This window comes from Schistocerca americana, chromosome 1 (assembly GCF_021461395.2).
Source record: "Schistocerca americana isolate TAMUIC-IGC-003095 chromosome 1, iqSchAmer2.1, whole genome shotgun sequence".
In the NCBI taxonomy this organism is placed as follows: Eukaryota; Metazoa; Arthropoda; class Insecta; order Orthoptera; family Acrididae; genus Schistocerca; species Schistocerca americana.
In genome coordinates this window covers 546036095-546057652 of record NC_060119.1, presented here as the reverse complement: position 1 = coordinate 546057652, position 21558 = coordinate 546036095, and the positions used below count along the sequence as shown (strand labels likewise).

The window sequence follows — 21558 nt, the reverse complement described above, 5'->3', positions numbered from 1 at the left end:
GGAATGTGAAAAAGACGATACGAACTTGCAACAAGCACATTCCGCTTTGTGACTCGCATATTTGGTTATTATTAATGACAGTCGAAAATGTAACTCATAAACATTTAAAAAATAACAGTCATTCAGATATAATTTTGTATGCAAATCATGACCATTTCAGCACAGGTACAAATACCGGACCTGTCAACTGATGCAGCACCAGAAGAAAAGAGTAATGCAATCTTCAAGAGATGATATGGTAGTTCTCTCTGGCTGTATGACAATGTTTTATGCAATCGCTTAAGAATTTTCGTTTTACTCGTCTACGAAAGTACACATCGCAAGGCAAACGCGATGGTGACACGATTCCTTAATTATACCTCGCCATGAATGTACCACTTATTAATATAAGGTCCGGCAAAAAGACCTCCCGTATTTCAAAATGTAGTTACTTACTAGTTAAGAAACGATACAGAGAAAATATTTTTATTTGTGAACAACAAATGCTACGCCATTTTAGTTGGTTTTAAAAATTATGTCCGATAAATGGCGTCCTCCATCTTTTTGACACATTGACGAAGCCTTTCCCGAAAGCTGTCCGTAGTTCTTCCTGTCTTTTCCTGAGGAATGGCAACCACTTCTTGAGTGATCGCCTCCTTAACTGTTTACAGGGTTGCACTTGAGCCCTTAAGTGTCCCCATGGGGAAAAGATCACAAGGTGATATATGAGGCGGCCGTGGGGGACAGGTGATGTCTCCTCGCGAAGAGCGTAGACCTCCAGGAAACAACTCCCTCAAAATTTCTAGAGAACGCCGAGAGGTGTGAGCTATCACTCCGTATTGTAGGAACCAGACTTCTCCCTCTTCATGGTCCTCAACAAAATGGTTTAACTTAGGTCTCTTACAAGTGACAGTAATAAGAAATAACTGCTACCATGAAGACATCATCTTCGAAAAACCAAACCCGCTGAAAATCGGAAGTAATCCGCTACCGTTAACGATCGATACCTCCATCACAACAGTAACCTCATCACAAGTCACTCTGTGGCGTTTCCATATACGGTTAGGTCTCTTTGCAGGACCCTATGTTATTATAATCATCCCCTATTATATTACTTCTCCGATGGTCCATCTAAGGACCGATTCCTCATTCGTTGCTTTTTTTTCCTCCTCTTCTTCTAGTATGGTTCCCTCTGTTCTTCCTCCTGTCTTCTGATCTTGTCAGACCAGCTTTTTTGTCTCTCTCCTACTTTGGAATTTTTCCATATTTAATACCTTTTCAAACAACTCTGTGCTCTGAGCATCCGCCGCTGTAGTAATACATTTTGCAATAAGAAGGCCGTGTAGAGCACGTGGTTTCGTAGGGGCACGACCGGTTTCGTAGCCTGTAGCCACATCTTCTTGTGTAAATCTAAACAGAAAAAAAACTAAATGGCTATCCATGTGGTCCAGCGGATCCAAGTCATAACATTACAGTCACAAAACCCTAGTAATGACAATCACTATTCTATCGCTTGCACCTTGTCCCGCAGTTACGCAGGGTCAGCCATGGTTAAACGGATTTGGCATGTTAATGGTAAAGGGTGGCCGGATGCCCTTCCTGCCGCCACCCTGTACCCTCAGGACGGAATTAGTGTACCCCCAACTGTCTGTGTCTAGTGTAAATTGCGAAATAGTGCGGACGTGTTTTCAGATGTCAGCGAGTCGTGTAACTGAGGCGGAACTTGGGGACCAGCCCGGTATTCACCTAGCGGGATGTGGAAAACCGCCTAAAAACCACATCCAGGCTGGCCGGCACACCAGCCCTCGTCGTTAATCCGCCGGGCGGATTCGATTCGGGGCCGGCGCGCCAACCCGAGTCCAGGAAGCAGCGCGTCAACGCGCTCGGCTACACTGGCGGGTCTAGTAATGACAATCACTGACTGCACGAAATTGTAAGTCATTAAAGATATCGATGTAGGAAAAGAGGAAGACCCAGCCTATACTGGTAAAACGGCATTGCCCGCTGAATGCAGATAGTCAGTTATAAAGGGGCCGAATGGTGCGTACATGATCCTCCGTGAAAGCTAGGAAGAACGTACAACCAATAATAAAAAGTATTGAATAGAGGGGATCCGGACAATAGCCCGTACAAAACGAGCAGCTTGAATACTTACAAATTATCGAGCACATCCTAATGACAGCCCCAGGAACAGTAACAACACGCAAGCCACACTCAGCGCGCAATAACGCATTGGCACTTAGGGCGGCCGGCGTCGTGTAGTTTTATGCTGTTGTTAGTGCTTTGCTCCGTTGTAACGGGTGGGGGAAGGGGGAGAGACACCTTTCCTGGCTGCATGTACTGTTAAGTACGCTGTATGAGGGTAACCTGTTGCTCGTCCCACCTCGCGGTGGCGCTTTCAACGTCGGTCGCGACGCAAACGCTACACTCTGACAAAGGATTTAGTGGTATGAGGGCCCAGTCAAAAACTGAACACAGATCAAGCATAAAAACGGGAACAAGGTGTACTGAACTGCATGTGAAAAAAATTGAAACAATGAACGGTGAAACGCCAGGAAGTGCAATATAAGGCAGGCTGAATCAGCAACGGCGCCATGAATAAGAGGTCAGAATGTTGAACTGCCAACCGGCCAGCCTTGTTCAAATCTTCCTCGTGCCATTTTTTTTTTCCTTCACGCTGTTCGCTGTAATCAAAATCGTATGTGTGTCGTGGCGTAACGTTGGCAACAGCGACATGTAAGGTCGGACCTATAATGACAACTGATTCTGCACAACTACACTATTAGCAGCCGAAAGGAAGTAGCTGCGAACCGCAGACGTTTGATGACAAGGCGACAAGTGAACTGAATCCGGTACCGGAAAACGCCTGGTGAGTCATACACGGCATTAGTGACAGACAGTACATGTAAATTTGTACGCCAGGTGAGTGAGTGAGACATGCCTCCTTGCCTGATTTTTGTGTTCGTACGAAAGTGGTCACTGCAGAGGAAATGATGAAAACATAATAATTTGTCACATAAGCTGCAACAAATGAACTCAATAGTTTCACAATCACACAGTTTCTCAGTGCTTTGTCAAATCATATGTTGTCAAGGTTTTTTAAGTTGCTTTCCGCTTTGGAAGTTTTGATTAATTCCTTTGTTGTAACGTAGTTCACACCTGTTTATTTACTGATTTCATTTCTTTGAAACGTCTATGTGGTATCTCGCCTGCTCTCATTATTCATCGCATTTACTTGCGACGGTGACGTATTCCTACCACATGACTCATATTCTATAGCCAATATATAGTATGACAACTGCCAGGACTACAGAAAGAGAACAAACATTTCAATGGCCGGACGGACAGTTCATAATGTTGTGGGGGAAAAAATGGCACGGGGGGGGGGGGGGGGGGGGTTGAACACGGCTCGTCCATTTACAGTCCGTAACCACGAAGCCGCAGCTGTTCAACTACTCTCAATATTGCACTTGTTACGCTTCGACATGGTCATTGTTTCTTCTTTACTTTTTTTCACAGCTCAGTATACCTTCTTCCTGTTTTCATGCTTGATCTGTGTTCAGTTTTTGACGGGCTATTCACTGGGCCATATTACCACTAAATCTGAGGGGGATGCGATGGGAAGTTTCCCTTGTGAGTACCAACGCTATACTCTACTGTAATTTTTGCCTTTTTATACAGGCATTTTTTTACTGCGAAGGTCTTTGGTTGCACCATATGACATTCCCACTTTATTTATGCTTTCTTCTGCAGCACTTTTCTCCAATCAATTTTTTTGATTATCTTCCAAAGATATTTAAATTTTTTAACCTTCTCTATTTGGCTAATATCTCTGTTCTGAAATTTCGGTGCATTTTTGATGTCTGTTAGAATTTTTTCCTGCAGCCATTCTTAACCTGGTTCTACTGGCTACTTCCTCTAAAAGTATAACTTGTATTACAATAGGTGTCACATTTTCAGAAATTAAACTAAAGTCATCTGCTAATGCGAAGCACGTTGTTCCAATATCTTATTAAGAATATCTTATTAAGAATCCGCTTTTCTAATACTCATTCTCGTATTTTCCTAGAACACTATTAAAATGAATCAGGGATAGGCTACCACCTTACCATACGCCTAAGTTTAATTCGAAGGGCTGCTATATTTCTTCCACAAATTTGACTTTAGATATTGTGTTTGTATGTGTCTCATGAATTATATTTGCTAATTTAGAGTTGATACCAAACTGTCGGATTATTCTCTGCTGTCAAAAGAAACGCGATTTGTTGGAACGACTGGAATGTAGTAAGGGCAGAATTCTAGTCCGCCGCCTCACCCGGCTGCGCTGAAGCCGCTGCCCGACAGTTGGCGCTCGCACATGTTATTCAACGGGCTCGTAAAACTTAGAAACCACAATTTCTCGAAAACACTTTAGAAGTGCATTGTACTAGAGCAGCATTACTTACATCTCTGTACGTACCACAGTCGCGCCAAAGACGAGCAAAGTCGTCTACCCGACGGGCATACGCTTCCCTTGTTAGCAACACGACATTTAACTAACTGCTATTGAAAGTAAACTATTGTCAGGTAGCGTTTGCAAATGAGCTGTGGGAAACCTCTCTAGGCACTTCTTAAATAAGCGTGTTTGTGGCGCTCGAAGCCAAGTGTGGTGTAGAAACTAGCTGGAGCTAGTCATAGGGTCGGTAGGCTAGTCAGTTACTTCACGGAAGGCGCGGACCAGCGATGAAGCCAGCCAGGCATGTGCCGCAGTTTCAATAAACCTCTGCAGCACAGACGCCTCATCTAGTGCAACCTCTCACAACGCCTTTGTGAAGCTGACCAACTGCATTTGCACCCGAGAAATAGAAGAACACGTCTCCATGGTGCGAGTAAATTCATCTTTAAAAGAATAACGCCACCGGCTGCGTCCCAACAGTGTACTTATAAAAGTCGCCTTCACTCATATAAAACTTCATTTACATCTCGCACCACAAAATTCCGGAGCAAGTGTATGGATATCAGGGTTTAACGTCCTCTCGAGGTCAAGTTCATTAGAAACGGAACACGTGTTACGACTGGGAAAGACAGTAAGTAGTTTTCTTTTCAAAGAAACCTTCCTTACATTTGCCTTAGAGAAATCACTAAACATATATGGCGATTTGAACCGCCGTCGTCCTCAGAGTCCAGAAACTTCACAACTAAACTTTTTATGAACATAGTCTGTGAATCACTGAAATGCAGACAATACTTTTATATTGTAACAATAGCCTTTTCCCCGCAGCTCCTCCACCTCTCTGTGTTCACCTCTACCTCCCTGTCTGTCTGTCCACATAATCCTCCCGTATCTAGCTCCTCCTCCTCTTCCACCCTGTCTATTTCCTCCAGCCCCTCTCTCTCACCTTACCTTTCCTCCCCCCTCCCTCTGACCACATCCTTGTCCCCTCTCTCTTTCTATGCACACCCCTGCCCCTGTTCCTTCTCCACCTGCTGACTACCCCTCTATACCTTTCACCTGCTTCACACATCTCCCTTTCTCTGTCCACTTCCTCCTCCCTCTCACTCTGTCCATCACCTCCTTTATTCATCTCAACCTGGCCCAACCATTGGCTCTTGTAGCCCCTGGAATACAGTTGAATAAAGCAGGCCGGTACTACTACCACAATACACCTGTCATGCAAGGCAGCCTAGATTCTGGAACTGAAAAACTGTTTCTTGCCCGACATGTAGGCTGCCCTGCAAAGCAAGTAGATTCGGCAGGTCGATACTGTTCCCACATAAAATACTCGTCATGGATGGCAGTCTACATGTCAGAGGCTGAAAAAAAAAATTGCCAGTATCTCCATTTCTGTTGTAGCTAGGAGGTAAATTCAACAATGTTTATAATTGTGGAGCCCGCTGTTTATTCGGTTGAAATCGATCCAGTGGTTTCGGAGGAGATCCCAGACACGAGAAAAGGAAGAGCTAATGCCTGTATACTTTTGAGTGAGCTGTTATTTGGCCGATTCTTTTTCTATGATCTCTGATTCTTTGTGGATGATCTCTGTGGGCCAGATGTGAGGGTTCAGAAGAACATGTTTACTTCCTGCTGCTGAAAGGAGTTCAAGTTTCCTAATCAAGTTCTCGATACATGTACATCTGTAAGAGACAGCCAATAAAGATTTTTCAACATTTCCGTCACAGTCGTTCAGTTGGACCTTATGGCTGTATGGTTAGATGCTTCAGTTTCTGCATTATTCACAATAGCACAACAACACGATTTCTTGCATCACTGGTGCGATGAGATAACATCCAGATCATGCTCGTAAGTCTATAATTGATTGATTTCATAACTGCATGTCAGAAAGAACAGTCCGTAACCTAACGATGATACGTGATCTAAACGTCACAGGATACACATATTACACTGCGTTTAGAAGACGTTGCCATTCCTCGCAATCAAAACTTGCGAACAGCGAATGTATGGGCTTCAGGAGCAAGTAAACTATGCATTCTCTCCACCGTTTTTGCTTGCTTCCTCCAGCGTCGCATCTCGTTCGAGTCCCAAATCTGCAGAAATCTGAATTCTTCTGTCAAACAGCACTGTTGCCACAAAATACAATTTAGCGATGCAGTAACTGTTATGATGCTACTTGGACGACACTGTGACAACAACGCACCGATGAATATCTTCTCGCAAGTAACACAGGAACATGAGGATAGAGGAACTCACGTACTTCTCTCGGTTAGTTATTAAACCGCCATTTTTCTTGGTCTTTGCACCACCTATGTGCCTGCGCCCTTGACGTGGACGTATCTCGCCACCCAGCCCTGTTCTCAGCCCCACCATACAAGTAAGCCTGCTAGGGGCTCCCTCACAATTCTCTCCTGGTACTTAGTTATATGCGTACGAGGTAAGTTAAAATCGCTCAAGACGTCGAGAGCTATGCTAGAACTCCCGCCTCCCCTCCCCACCTCACCCCTTATACCCGCCCACACACAATTGGGCCTCTTTTATCCAGATTACGTCGGATCGGAGGTCATCAGGAGCATAGAAAATTTGAACAATCCGAAAATTCATATAAAAATTGTATGAAATGGGTTAAATGTCGTAAACAGACACACATTTATTTTCACGAAAAAATGTACCAATTATAAATTACATTCACAGAAATTTATATTAGGTTTTGAAATAATATGCGTCATAGTGTCTTCAGATTGAGCGCCATCTTTGTCACCTAATTCATGATCACTGTCGTCATTGTCTGCTGACGAACAAACAACGATATTTTCGTCGCTGTAGCAGGCGTCATTGTCATTTCGTAGCCAGTGATTTCAGTCATTTACCCTAGATTACTAAACAGGCGTAAATTTTACGACTGCAGTTGGTACCAGTTCGCGGTTTCCGACAGTTTGGTATTGTCGGTATAGATGCACAACAGATCTATTTATAATTATTTTGTACACTGAGGTGACAAAGTTATGGCGTGCCTCGTAATATCGTGTCAGACTTGCTTTTGCCCGCCGCAGTGCAGCGACTCGCCGTGGCATCGACTCAGCATATCGTTGGAAGTACCCTGCAGAAACACACAGCCATGCTGCCTCCACACCCTTCCGTGATTGCGGAAAGTATTACAGGTGCAGGATTTTGTGCGCGAACTGATCTCTCGATAATGTCCCACAAATGTTCGATGGGATTAATGTAAATCATTCGCACTAATTGTCCAGAATGTTCTAACATGACACACTGTCATCCACAAAAATTCCACCCTTGTTTGGGAACATGACGTCCATGAATGGCTGCAAATCGGCCCCAAGAAGCCAAACATATGAAATTTCCACTCAAAGATAGGTGCAGTTGGACCAGAGGACCGAGTCCATCCTATGTAAACACAGCCCACGCCGTTATGGAGTCACCACCAGCTTGCACAGTGTTTTGTTGACAACTTTGGTCCATGGGTTCGTTGTATCTGCGCACCAATCGAACCCTACTATCAGCTCTTACTAACTGAAATCGGGTCTCATCCGACCAAGCCAACGTTTTCCAGTCGTCTAGGGTCCAACCGATATGGTCACGAGCCCAGGACAGACGCTGCAGGCGATGGGTTGTTAGCAAAGGCAATTGCGTACGTCGTCTGCTGCCACAGCCCGTAAGGCAAAACTGCGCCGTACTGTCCTAACTGATACGTTCGTCGTACGTCTCACATTCATTTCTGCGGTTGTTTCACGCAGTACTGCTTGTCTCTCTGCACTGACAACTAATTCTACGCAAACTCCGCTGCTATCGGCCGTTAAGTGAAGGCCGTCGGCCACTGCGTTGTCCTTGGTCAGGGTAATGCCTGAAATTTAGAATTCTCGACATAGTCTTGACGTTGCTGATTTCGGGATATTGAATTCCCTAACGATTTCGGAAATGAAATATCCTATGGGTCTCTAGCTCCAACTGCCATTCCGCATTCAATGTCTGTTAATTCCCGTTTTGCGACCATAAACACGTCGGAAACCTTTTCACATTAATCACCTGAGTAGAAATGACAGCCCCGTCAATGTACTGCCGTTTTATACCTTGTGTACGCCATACTATCTCCACCTGCGTAGGTGCACATCTCTATCTCACGACTTTGTCACCTCAGTGTGTGTGACATTCTACTGGAGACCTTTGGATTGTTTTCGCAATTAGTTCTGAAGTGTGAAACAATGTACACTTTTTACTGTCCTTGAAGAAAAAAAAAAACGTTGGTGAACCGGAGATGTGGATTAATGAGGGTCGTATAAACAAGGTTCCACTGCATTCATTCCCATCTGTATCGGAAATAGCGTGAGATACTACGTTCCGTTGACTTAGGTCTGTTTCACAAGTGTTGGGTTCTATTCGGTTCGGTTCATTCTCGCGTCTTTTTCGGTCACTGCCGACAAGTATGAAACGGTGCTTCGGTTTCTGTTCGGTACCTAATGGAAACAGTACAGCACCGAATACTCCCTCGACACGAACAAGTTTCATGTTGTTCCTATAAGGTGCGAAGTCGTGTCCAGGGAACAGAAAGCAATCAAGGCGTTCGCACACGCACAGTTCAGTTTCTGTTTTGACCTGGTACTGATAGCGAGGGGATCTGTATAAAAATTACCTCTTATTATTAGTTTTTCAAAGTAGTTGTAGGTTTTCTGATAAAATATGCGATTTACCCGATGCTGATGTGAATCGGCTGATTTTTGCAGTGTGGTCTAAACCGGTGCTGAGAGGCAAAGCTTGTGAAAAATATAAGGATGCATTTAAGACTCAAGGAGACATGGAAAGACGACTGTGTTGAAATTTTTCAATGACTTTGATGAATTTGATGTCTCTAAAAAAGTAGAATTGCATAAGTATTGAATAAATACATTTTTCTTCGCATAAGGGAAGTAGTACATTAGGACAATTGGTGAACCCTCCGCGATTTTGAGGAAATTTAAAAAGAAATTATTTGAAAATGAAAATAACTAATGACATTTATTTAAAATACATATCAAATTATAATACAGATCAGATTAAAACTGCCAACTCACTGAACCCACTTCAGTCATGAAGTAATCTTTCAAGACATCTCTTACATTTTTGGCTAACACCCGAGGGGACGTCTTCAAAACCAGAGATGGACAATGTCTTTTCCGTTTTAGAACGATCTTGTGCAAAACTCCACAAGCTTTTACTATATCCGTAGCATAGTCAGGATCCAAGTTAACTGCGCGATGGAAGATTCTCCAGTTGTTGCTAATGATTCAAAATGTATATTCCACTAATCTGCCGAGTTTTGCACACACGACGATTGTAGGTCTTTTTCTCCACTGTCAAACCTAAGTCCACTGTACGTTGAGAAGAGATGCTTATTTAAGTCAAAAGCGTCATCTGTGTGGCAATAAGGCATTTTAGGATTGTGTGTGCCTGGAAGACACTTGTCCTCAGGTAGATCCATGATGCCGTTAATGATAGCTGACCCATCTGAAAAACGTTAGAATCGCAGTTCGTCTCATACGCCCAACATCAGCGTAAAAAAATCGGTATTCTGCATCAGCTACTGCCATCAGAACTATAGACGAATATCTTTTATAGTTGATATGCATATAGCAGAGTCTGTGGCCAATCCTTATGTGTTTGCCATTAACGGCGCCCACGCATTTACGAAAATTAACGATATGTTCCAATCTCAGGGCAACTGATTCCGATTTCTTCTTATGTAAACCAGGAATGCATTCCAGTAATTATCAGCCCAGATTTTTTACAACAAACATCTCTAACGGTCTTTCTCATAATCGAAAGCCCGGGGAGAAAAGTGTAACTAAAATCTGAGGAAGTATAACCACTTGCGAAATATCTAAAACAGAAAAGCAAAAACACTAGATTACAATATTGCAACGCAGGTTGTTACAAAAAAACAACAAATAAGAGGTGGATGGTTCTTGTGATTAATGAAACAAAAATTTCCTTTCTAGTAAACACGTTCTGAAGAAGTTGACTCAAGTGAGAGACTCAAAACGACAAAAGTAAGTCGTAAGGTGAAATCGGGAGGAGGGACGTCGAAGGTAAAGCCTATACTTCTACATTTCAGCTTTAGTCTCTGGCCAAAATATTTGAAGACAGACAAATACGGGACACACACTTACAAAATATTGATGATAATGAGGGTGGTGTAGCTGATGTAACTGCTGAAAATGATGAGAATCCTATACAGTCAGTACCACCTGATTCTGCAGCACCTAAAAAACCTGAATATCTTTTAAAAAACACGCATAAGAAACGGAAAATTGATTCTACGGAATTAGAAACGATTACAGCTCTGAAGAAAACAACAAGAAAAAATGGCTCTGAGCACTATGGGACTCATCATCTGAGGTCATCAGTCCCCTAGAACTTAGAACTACTTAAACCTAACTAACCTAAGGACATCACACACATCCATGCCCGAGGCAGGATTCGAACCTGCGACCTTTGTGGTCGCGCGGTTCCAGACTGAAGCGCCTAGAACCGCACGGTCACATCGGCCGGCAAGGAAACAACAAATCGGCATCTTTCATACCTCAAAGAATTACTCCCTTCTCTCGAAGACTTCAGTTAATTTGAGACACTTTATTTTTCAAATGGAGTTGCTGAAAGCTGTAAAGGAAATCAGGCAGCGGAAGCATACTGTGCTTTCTACCTTCGATACATGATATATCTCTCTCCACCTATGGCACTTAATCAATATATACTGTTCAGCGCCAGCCATATCAGTCTATTAAAAGCCAATTCAGTCACAAGTGTCCGCATCTCAATTCTACGGCGGTTCACATAGCCTTGGCCTGAACTGTCTCCACAGTTTTTTTTCCGATGAGAGCTCAGAATATGCCTTTCGCAATTTATAAAGCATCATTTAACTTCACTTTTCCTTGCATTTATTCTGACCTATTATTCCGAACCTGTGCTATCTGAATTTTTCATTAAAATCTAAATTAAATAGAGGCTTCTTACAATACAGTGTTGATTGTATTGTCTTGCCTCAAAGTTACGGTCAACGTCTGAATCGGTTGAACACTTTCCCTTATAAATGCGTCTTGGCCCTGAAGACTGACCTTTAGCTGTATGTATAACTTATGATTTAGTTGAGATTCTGAAATAATTAAAAAATTCGTCTCCGTTCTTTCGTAGTTTCTGGAAAATGGTGTAGTACCCTCCACATTCCTGCTGTAAAACGATGAGAGGCTGCTCCCAATGAACTTAGTACTCCTCCTCTGTTTTTGTATTCGTCTATAGAGAAACAACATTGCAACAGCTTGACTTCTCTCCACGATCACTACGGAGCCTTTGTACGGTAGAAAACAAAAAACACAAGTGAGAACCGTGTATGTGTGAACGGTTTCAATCGTTTTCGGTTGCAAAACGAAAACGAAACTAACCGAATGGCACTGCCTAATGTAAACCAGGTCTAAATCTGTCCGCGTAGTTTCTGCACAACAGGTTTACTCTTCGGGCGGTGGCAGCCGGCGAGCTGCAGCACACAGCGAGTTGTGTACTTACCACACTTGGTGATGGACTGATCAGAGTGCGGGTTAATTTTGTCGCGCGGCGACTTCACTGACGTGACGTAACGCACTTGGAAAGAACCTGCACGTCTGCGTACGGCGAGCACGCATGCGCCAAGGTGCGAGTCGTACAACTGGGGCAATCCAATATGCGCTGCTGCCTAATCCTGGCCGGAAGCCTTCCAGTGCTAATGTTCCCCTCCTGGCACTTCATGCATCAAAGACAGACAGCACTATTCTCGAACAACAGAAAATTTATAGACGCCCCAACTTCCACAACAACAGGATCTGAACCATTTACGTAGCTGACTAGACGAGTTAGGTCATGTTTTGTAGAAGGTGACCGGTCCACAAATATTCTATTATGAGAGTTTTGTCTTCTTGTTTGTTGTTGTGTCCATCAGCCTGAAGAGTGGCTTTATGTAATTCCTCACGTTAGTCTATCCCTTGTCAGTTACTTTTCCATTTTTGCATAATTATAACACCCTACAGCCATTTCAACCTACTTATTGAACCGAAGGTCAATCTTTTATAACTCTTGCCTCTTACAGTTCCCTCTCTTACCATAGTAACCACTCCTTGATACTTCAGGATGTCCTACCAACATACCCTTCCGTTTAGCCAAGTGCTGCCGTAAATCTCCTTTCTCCCAGATTCCACCCGGTAACCTTCCATTAAATATCCTGCCCAGGCATATAGCCTTCAGTATTATTTTGTACCACCACGATTAAAAAGCTATTTTCTTCTTGTCTTTACAATGCGTAGGTCGTGTTTGACTTACACACAAGGCTATACTCAAAATACTCGGAGGAAAGATTTCCTCGCACTCAAGTTTATATTCGTTATTAACATGCTTCTCTTTTTTAGGAGAACTCTTCCACCTACTGCCACCTTCCATTTTACGTTCGCTTTACCTCGCTCAGACTTTGTCGTTATTTTGTCTCATTCTCTAATCTGACTCCCTCTGCACCTTCTGATTTGATTCGACTACGTTCCATTACCCTTGTTTTACTTTTGTTGATGTTCATCTTATAACATTTTACACACTATCCATTCCGTTCAACTGATCTTCCAAGCTACGATAGTGATATACCAGTTACACTGTTGCTATGTGAACTTTATTGCGTGGATCACAATGAGCTCATTTCGGCATACTGCCGTCGTTAGATATTCTGTAAATACATTGATAGGCGACAGTCTTGATGCGCGACCGCTACGGTCGCAGGTTCGAATCCTGCCTCGGGCATAGATGTGTGTGATGTTCTTAGGTTAGTTAGGTTTAAGTAGTTCTAAGTTCTAGGAGACTGATGACCTCAGAAGTTAAGTCCCATAGTGCTCAGAGCCATTTGAACCATTTTTGACAGTCTTGATATTGTAAACTGTAACTATGATCGTAAACATAATATAAATTCGATTGGTGTTTTTCCCTTACGTGTAACATCGATGCTGCCGAATGCTGTCTTTGTTGGAATTTATATTTACGCGTTACTTGGACGTTCGTTGTTTATTTTCCCTCTTGACAGCTTGAATGACGTGGATCAGCGATGTTACGTGTTTACATAGTTACCGTTACGAATGGATGATGTGTAGAAATTCGGCAATGTTTTGATTATTTTCTTATGTTACGTTCTGATTATGTTTTTTACATGAAATTTCGTCTGGTTTGTGATGACATTATTTTTTTCGCAATAAAACTCAAAGAGCAATGTAAATGGTATATCATTATCGTAATCATGTCACTAAAAGACATTTTGCACTGCGGGCCCCAAGGAACAAAAGAATCTTCCAAGTCCTTTGCCGTTACTGACAGAATTAGAATGTCCCAGGTAAACCTGAAAGTTTTTATTTCTTCTCCCTGAACTTTAATTCCCTTTTCAAACTTTCCTATAGTTTCCTGAACTGCTTAATCAATGCACAGATTGAATAACACGAGCGACAGGCTATGACCCTGTTTCAGTCCCTTCACAAACACTGCTTTCCTTCCATGCCCCTGAACTCTTACTACTGGCGTCTGGTTTCTGTGCAAGTTGTACAAAACCTTTCGCTCGTAGTACTTTTTCTCCAATGACTTCAGAATTTCAAATCTGCACTCTCTTCAACTTTGTCTAAGGTTTCGTCTAAATCTAAAAAAGCTACATCTGTACGTTCATTTCTCTGGAACCCAAATTGATCTTTCCCCGGCTCACATACTATCAGGCGCATCATTCTTCCGTACATAATTTGAGTTAGTGTTTTGCAACCATGATTTATTACACTGTGGTTCGGTAATATTCGCACCTGTCAGCGTCTCACCCTTTTGTACTGGTATTATTACATGGTAATTAAATCCGAGAGTGTTTGGCTTATACTCGTATTATACAACCTGCGTACCAAGTGGTACACTTTTGTTGTGGTTGATTCTCCCAAGGATCTGCATAAGACAGGATGTTTTTCTACACGGGGTGTTAACAGTAATTGTTTCCAAGGCACCACAGTGGTGTAGAGAAAGCAGAGGCACTTCCCATCCATGAAGTCGGGGAACTACCAGAAACGGGCGTACAAAGACCACGTAAGCTACAGAACGTGGGCGATTTCCAGTTTTCTCTCGCTCTGGGCGCCACGTACTAGTCCTACAAGAAACATGAATAGGACGCGTTTTGTAGGAAATTTAATGTATTCAAGATGAATTTCTATATTTTCTTATATACAATCGGTTCTACTGGAGCTGTATCTGCTTACTTCCTGGATTTTCTTTTTGTTTTAAATGTGAGAAACTGAGTTTCAGTCTGGTTAGAGACAGAATGATCTGAATCAAATCCTCCCTTACTGATCACTTCCTTCGGTAGCTCAGCCCGCGTAAGGCAAAAGTCTCACGTTCGTGTCCTGCTCCGTAGCAGTGTGTTAAACTTTCAATATGCTTCAATGTTAATGCAGCATAATTTTATACAGGGATACGTTTTTATTATTTCCCATATTCGACCTTTTTTGTCTTAATTGACTGAGCTATTATTACGCCTCCGGTTTCGTCGTGTTCTTATAAGCTGCAAAATTGACGTTTGTGTAAATTTCATGTCACGATTTCGTGAGTTTGAACGGCATAAAATTAACAATTAAATCGTTTCCTCTTTCTTGGCTTCTTACTACTGATACAAGGGCAATGCTGTTGAATAAAGAAGAAAGTGTGCGTATCTCTTACCCTTCGTTGTTGCTCTAACTGCTCTTTTCTCTCATTGTGCAGAAATGATAATGGAAATCTAAGTTCCCGAAACCAGTCTACGAATAAAATTTCAAAGGAAAATTACAGCTATGTGGAGAATCTTCTTCCTCTCCAAACGAAGAGTGCACAGGCTTCCCGTCTCCCTTCACGGCGCAACCCGACCTACGGCTCCAGTTCTAAAGACGCCGACGGCCAGCTAACTCTAGCTTGATTTCTTTCACTCATTTTTCGACTGGGTATTGTCGCATTTTAAGCAGCAGAAAGCTTCCATTGTACGTAGTCTGCTGTGCCACGTAGCTCGGCTATTCAATGCGTGCCTGAAAGGCCCGTTCTAAGGCTAAAAGGTACGCAGTAACTGGGGGGCGGCAGCAGTTGAAAAACACGCCGGAACGCGGCGCTCCTGGCAGCAGTCCAACAGTCTGCTGTCAGCTGTCAGAGCAGAGGGGCCGCTGACGGCCGCAGTGCGCCCAGCTGACACACCACCTCCTGACACCTGCAGCAATTGCAACTCCCCTCCCCTCCCCCCCCCCCCCCCCACCTCGTCACCCACCAGATAGGCTGTTTCCCTCCATAAGGCCCCCAAAGTCTGCAGGATGGTCGTACGGACGTTTCGATATTAAGTAGTGGAAATCGGCTAAACATAAACGAAGCCAAGACAGAGTACCTCGTTATGACGCGTGGCCATTGTCAGACTGCTGATCATCTACAATCACTGCAGGTTGGGGACCATTCCTACAAGAGAGTGCAAGAATTCAAATACCTAGGGGCACTTTTCACTGAGAACTCGTCATGTGATGCAGAGATCAATGCCAGAATACAAGCAGGAAACCTATCTTACCACAGCCTAGCACAACTGCTTCGGTCCAAATCTCTCTCCAGACAGTTCAGGACTCGACTGTGCAAAACCCTGATCCAGCCTGTTGTTCTATATGGCTGTGAGACATGGAGTATCCGGAAACAGGACTTCCATAAGCTCCTTGTTTTTTAGAGAAAAGTGCTTCGGAAGATCTTCGGTCCGGTTCTGGATGCAGATACAGGGGAATGGAGGATCAGATACAACCAAGAGCTTGAGGAACTATACCAGCAGCCCAACATAGCAGGAGCTGTCAAAGCTAAACGAATGCATTGGGCCGGCCATGTGGCCCGGATGGAGGATCACAGATGGCCTCGGAAGCTCCTGGATTTCACACCTACAGGAAAGAGACTGCCAGGAGTGATGGACTGCATGAAGATTTAAACCAAGTGTCAATAGATGTGGACGAATGGCGGATAGCAGCAATGGACAGAATACAGTGCAGGAGGAAACTTTTAGATGCGTGCGGTCCACTGGGCCTGACCACGTAGTAGTAGTAGTAGTAGTAGTAGTCGTAGTGGTAGTGGTGATGGAAATCGGTATAAAGGCAGGTTATCTGGAGGAAAATTAACATTATCGATGATCATTAATTGAAACCCTCAGCTGCCGACAGGTGTTGTTGATATACCTCGATGGGGAAAGCTGAAGATGTGTGCCCCGCCCGGGACTCGAGCCTGGGATCTCGTGCTTACATGGCAAACGCTCTATCCGTCTGAGCCACCGAGGACACAGATGAATAGCGCTACTTCAGGGACTTATCCCTTGCACGCTTCCTGTGAGACCCACATTCCCAAATGTCCACAATTCTACATATGTAATGTACCCAGTAGATACGTAGCATTATCGGCTGAAATAGTTGTGCACGGTGTATATGCAGTAGTATGAGATCCAGTATACCGACAAATGCAGTCAAATGGTATCGCATTTGGTGTCAGTAGTACGATATATAACAAGAAATCAACGGTTCATGTGGTAGAGTGTGGTACTCGGTATAAAGGCAGTCAGCTCTCTGTGGTGTTTGCCATGGGGATGAAAGCTATATGGGAGAAGAGGCAACAAGCCACCTAGTCCCTTCCAGACCACTAGAGGCGCTAGGGGGCAAACGAAGCTGGAATTGACCGATGAGAGCTGTCCAATGACGGTTGTTGGTATTCTATCCTCTTGCTCTGTACTGAGGTACACTGTTACAGTCGTCTTCGTATTTGTTTCATATTTATATACTACTGATCTTCATTATAAACAGGTTTTTTTTTTTTTACTTTAAATTTCATTGAGTTCGCCGTGGAATTGAAGAGATTTCCTGCTGAAAAGATGTCCGCAATTAATCCTAAGGTAAGGCATTTAATTATCAGTAAATAATCTCGTAGCCTATAAATGAAATTTATTCCCTTCTATCGTGAATTAAGCTGTGTGGTTCCGTTTATTTATTTAATTAACTGTGATATGTCAGTAGTATTTCTATTTAATGAAGAATTTTATGTTTTTCAGAATATTCAACACAACAAATTGACGTTGAAAATACTCCTGTAAATTCCCCAGCTGTTGTTCTGGATATTACATGGCTTCATCGGAGAAAGTTAGCAACAAGCATTTCATCATGTTTCCTAAACAACCTCAAGCATTGCTTCTGAAGTGGGAAAGTGTTTGTAAACTGTCACCTAATGTGAAATGTGCTACTTATTTTGTTTGTGAAGATCATTTTTTTCGAAGATGATTTTATGAATAAAACTAGGCATAGGCTAAACAGGGGTGTGTTTCCAAAACACGTGGCAGGTTTTCCTTGTGAAATTGCTAATATCGTTAGTGAATTAGGTGAAACTGTTGTTAATATGAAATTTTTATTGTGTGCTTGAGAAATAAGAAGTTAGTTTTGTTTTCATTTCACCGTTTTTATCCACCTTTCCTATTTGTGGTACTTCATACTGACGTCTTTTTTGTGTTGAAGCCTTTACAATCTTAAGATGTAGGAACGTTTTTTAAGAAATTAATGGTCAGTAGTACAAGTTTATTGGGCGATTACTCAGAAATGACAGTCCTGAAACATGGTTCTAACAAATTGTAGAATTCTTCATTAATTAACAATGTGATAAAGATTTCTTAATTGAACCTCTTTAACTGCCGATTATTCTCTTAATAATAGGTTTTCTTTCTCCATTGACCCCGCAGCTTGTAAGACGTCAAAGTATGACATTATTCAGGAATATCTGTAGTCCAATTTAGCTGCTACAATTTTTATTTAGTTTGTGACAGTTACATAGAGTACATGCATGTTTGGACTTACTGCCACTGTCAAGTGTTGTATTGTATTGTATTGTATTGTATTGTATGGAACTGGGGACATAGAAACGTGGACACTCCCCCTCACAATGCGTGTTCTACACGTAACCCACGATTGTGCAATGCCACGTGGAAAACAGTGGTCAAGAAATGAAAAAGCAGGAATTTGTGTGTACGAGGATATGGGACTCTCTAATCGTCAAATCGCCAAAAAGCTGGACCGTTCAAGTACAACGATTGGTAACTTCGTAAGATTGGGCGCACCATATAGATAGAACGGAAAATATGGGCAAAGTGAGAAATTATCTGAGGCTTCGAAACCGTTCGTTTCCCTCAAATCAAGGGTCACAAACCGTTATTCTTCTCAACTTGTGACTGATTTACAGTTGTCAGCAACTACCAAACGTGTACGACATTTTTTCAAATGACAAACATCTCGCATTTAAGAAACGACTGCAGAAATCTACTCCAACACCCAAACATAAAAAGGTTAGATTGAAGTTTGTTGCAAAACATATGTCATGGATTTCAAATGAGGTAAAATGATCTTAGTGACGACAAAAAGTTTGATTTTAGATGGGTCGGATGGATATTACTATTACTGGCATAATCTGAGAACAAAGCAACAGCTAAAAATGAGTAGAAATTTTGATGGTGAAAGTGTTATGATTTGGGCAACCGTCTGCGCTAAAAGTGTATTACGCACTGCCTGGCTGGATATTAGAATGAACTCTAATATAACTGATTAGAACGTATGAGGGTCTAGGGATCGAAAGTCTGATGTTTCAACAAGATAAAGCAAGTGTTGCATGTTTCTGCTAAAACTAAAATGTGGTTTGAAGACAAAGATATCGATGTCTTGCCCTGGCCTGCACAAAGCCCAAACATGAAACCCGTGGCAAACCATTGGGGAATTCATGCAAGGTGTGTTTATCGCAATGAGAGGCAAAATGAGGCCGCATGTGATCTGAAAACTGCGATACGAGAAGATTGGGCAACAATTTCACTGCAAGAACTACAAACCCCAACAAAAGAAATGCCGAAGAGAATTTTTGGCGCATTTAGGAAGTACAGATATTGGACAAAGTACTAACAATGGAACAACAAATCACGACAGTGAGTGCCTTTATACCAGTAACATATGCAAACTGAGGCTAGAAGCGATAGGAGTGACGTTATGTGCGTAGATTTTTTTCTTTTTAAGTCACAGTGTATAGGAAGTGTACGAACAAAAATCGTGTAATTTATTTAGTGAATTTCCATACACAATTGTTATACCGTGTGCACCATAGTAAGACACCATGAATATTCTACTCCAGTACATGTCGTCCATAATAATAGCTTTATATGTTTTTGTTTGGATCCTATCTCATCGATAGCGATGCAAATATCGTAAGAAATACGAGAGTATAGGCATCGGAAGTATCGAATGATGTTGGAGGAAATAGTAAGCATTCACTACTTATTTAAGGATAACTAAAAATTTGCTGTATCTATGTAGCGTACCAAGCACAAATGCAACATTGTAAACTGGGTGTTGTGTTGTCCCCACATTCTTATCGTCATAATTGACATTTCACTATTGAGATGGATGGCTGTATGAGCACGTTCGAAAGCCAAATAATAAATTTAAAAAAATGGAAACTACGTACCATCCACACTCTTTGGTTTACTACTCCAGGTGGTTCACGAAAACATAGTACGATTCCTGTATTACGTTGTATTGGAAACGAAGTGTCTTTCCTAAAGAAACAGTATGTTGTAAAACAGTGCGTTTGTATTAAAAGCTTGTACTGATGCATCGTTGTATGACACGTGCGTAACACGGAACTTACGTTAAGTCGTGTATTTTGTCTTACGCATTACTCCTTAGATTTGTATTAGATGCTCTATTTGATTTGCTTCGAGGAACATAGCATAAACTGTATATTTCGCTATTATTCTAAATAATTCCTTTTACGTTCAAGGAAAGCTAGTCTGGAAGTATTTACGAAGTGCTGTATCAATGTAGTACAATGCTTCATTTGCTTTAAAATATTAAAAAAATCCACAACGAACTTATTACATACTATAAGGAGAAAAACTAAAACTTAACATTTCATTCATAATTTGCAGTAAAAATAGAAAGCAACTGATCTGCTGCCTGTGTCTCCATAATATGCCTTAATCTGCAAGTAGCCCTTAAATGGACGAAATAACACGAAAATGAGAGTTCTCAACTTCAGGTTTCGCGCTTTAGCACTGACTATTCGTAATGCCCAAAACAGTGGTGTGGTACCCGAATAGAACACGATCTTTGAGCAGAGTTTAAAAAAATTAGAATCAATGGGAGAATACTTGAGATTTTTTGCAGTAGTTATTACTTATCGAGGAAAGCAACGAACGTTGGACTGAGAAAATCCTCTTTCATTTGCCTATTTAATTTAATATTTTGAGTGTAAATATCTTGAAAATGAGAGTGTCAAAATTTTTCGATCTTTGTTCAATTTCTACCTTTATCACAGGAAATAACAGGAGTAATAACACCGAAAATCGGTTATTTCAAATGCCGGTTACCTTGAGCGGTTTTAACAGTCCGGTTGAACCAGCGTTGATAAAAATCGACATAACCACATAACTGAAGACAGGTTGTTTCAGAGGTGACAGCCATCCCTGGTGTAAGGTCGGGACGCTCCAATTGTGCCCTACGCGCTGGGCACGGTATGGCGCTGAGCACTGCAACGCCTGCTGCTGCCTGTTATCGCAGGCTCTTCTGTATTTATTCTCACCAGTAAGTTCCTAAAAAAACTATACTTTGAGTATTCTCTACTGTTGAAGTTCCTAAAGCTAGGTAACATTACAAAGAAGCATATTTCGGAACGTTTTTTGTGTGTTAGACTTCGCAACAAGGCACAACACACAGGCCTACATCACATTGCTTAACAGCAATAACGAGACTCATTTTGTATTTTGTGCTTCCTGCATATAATGCATCTCCTTACAGCTGCGTGTTGTTTTACCGACGGTTGAACAATGCTTGGAAAGTGCCTTTCTCGAACCGCGATGGATTTTTCTCGTCTGATCGACACGCTCATGATGCTTTCCTTCCTTGGTGGTGTGTGTCTTAAACATCACGAATGAGGCAGCCAAAGATGGAAATTCGACGACTAAAATATTCTTTCCGGTATGAACCTTGTAAATAACGTCAGACCTTAGCACGCACATGTCTAAGGATTGAAACAAAGAGTTCTTTTGCACCGTTTCATTATCTCGCAGAGACATTCCG

The 21558-nt window shown here is 42.2% G+C and overlaps 1 protein-coding gene across 1 annotated transcript in view; it reads right to left on the bottom strand.

Moving 5' to 3' along the window:
- LOC124605827 (protein retinal degeneration B) overlaps positions 1-21558 on the bottom strand; it is a 575027-nt gene that overhangs the window by 306576 nt on the left and 246893 nt on the right. The gene's annotated exons all lie outside the window — the stretch shown is intronic.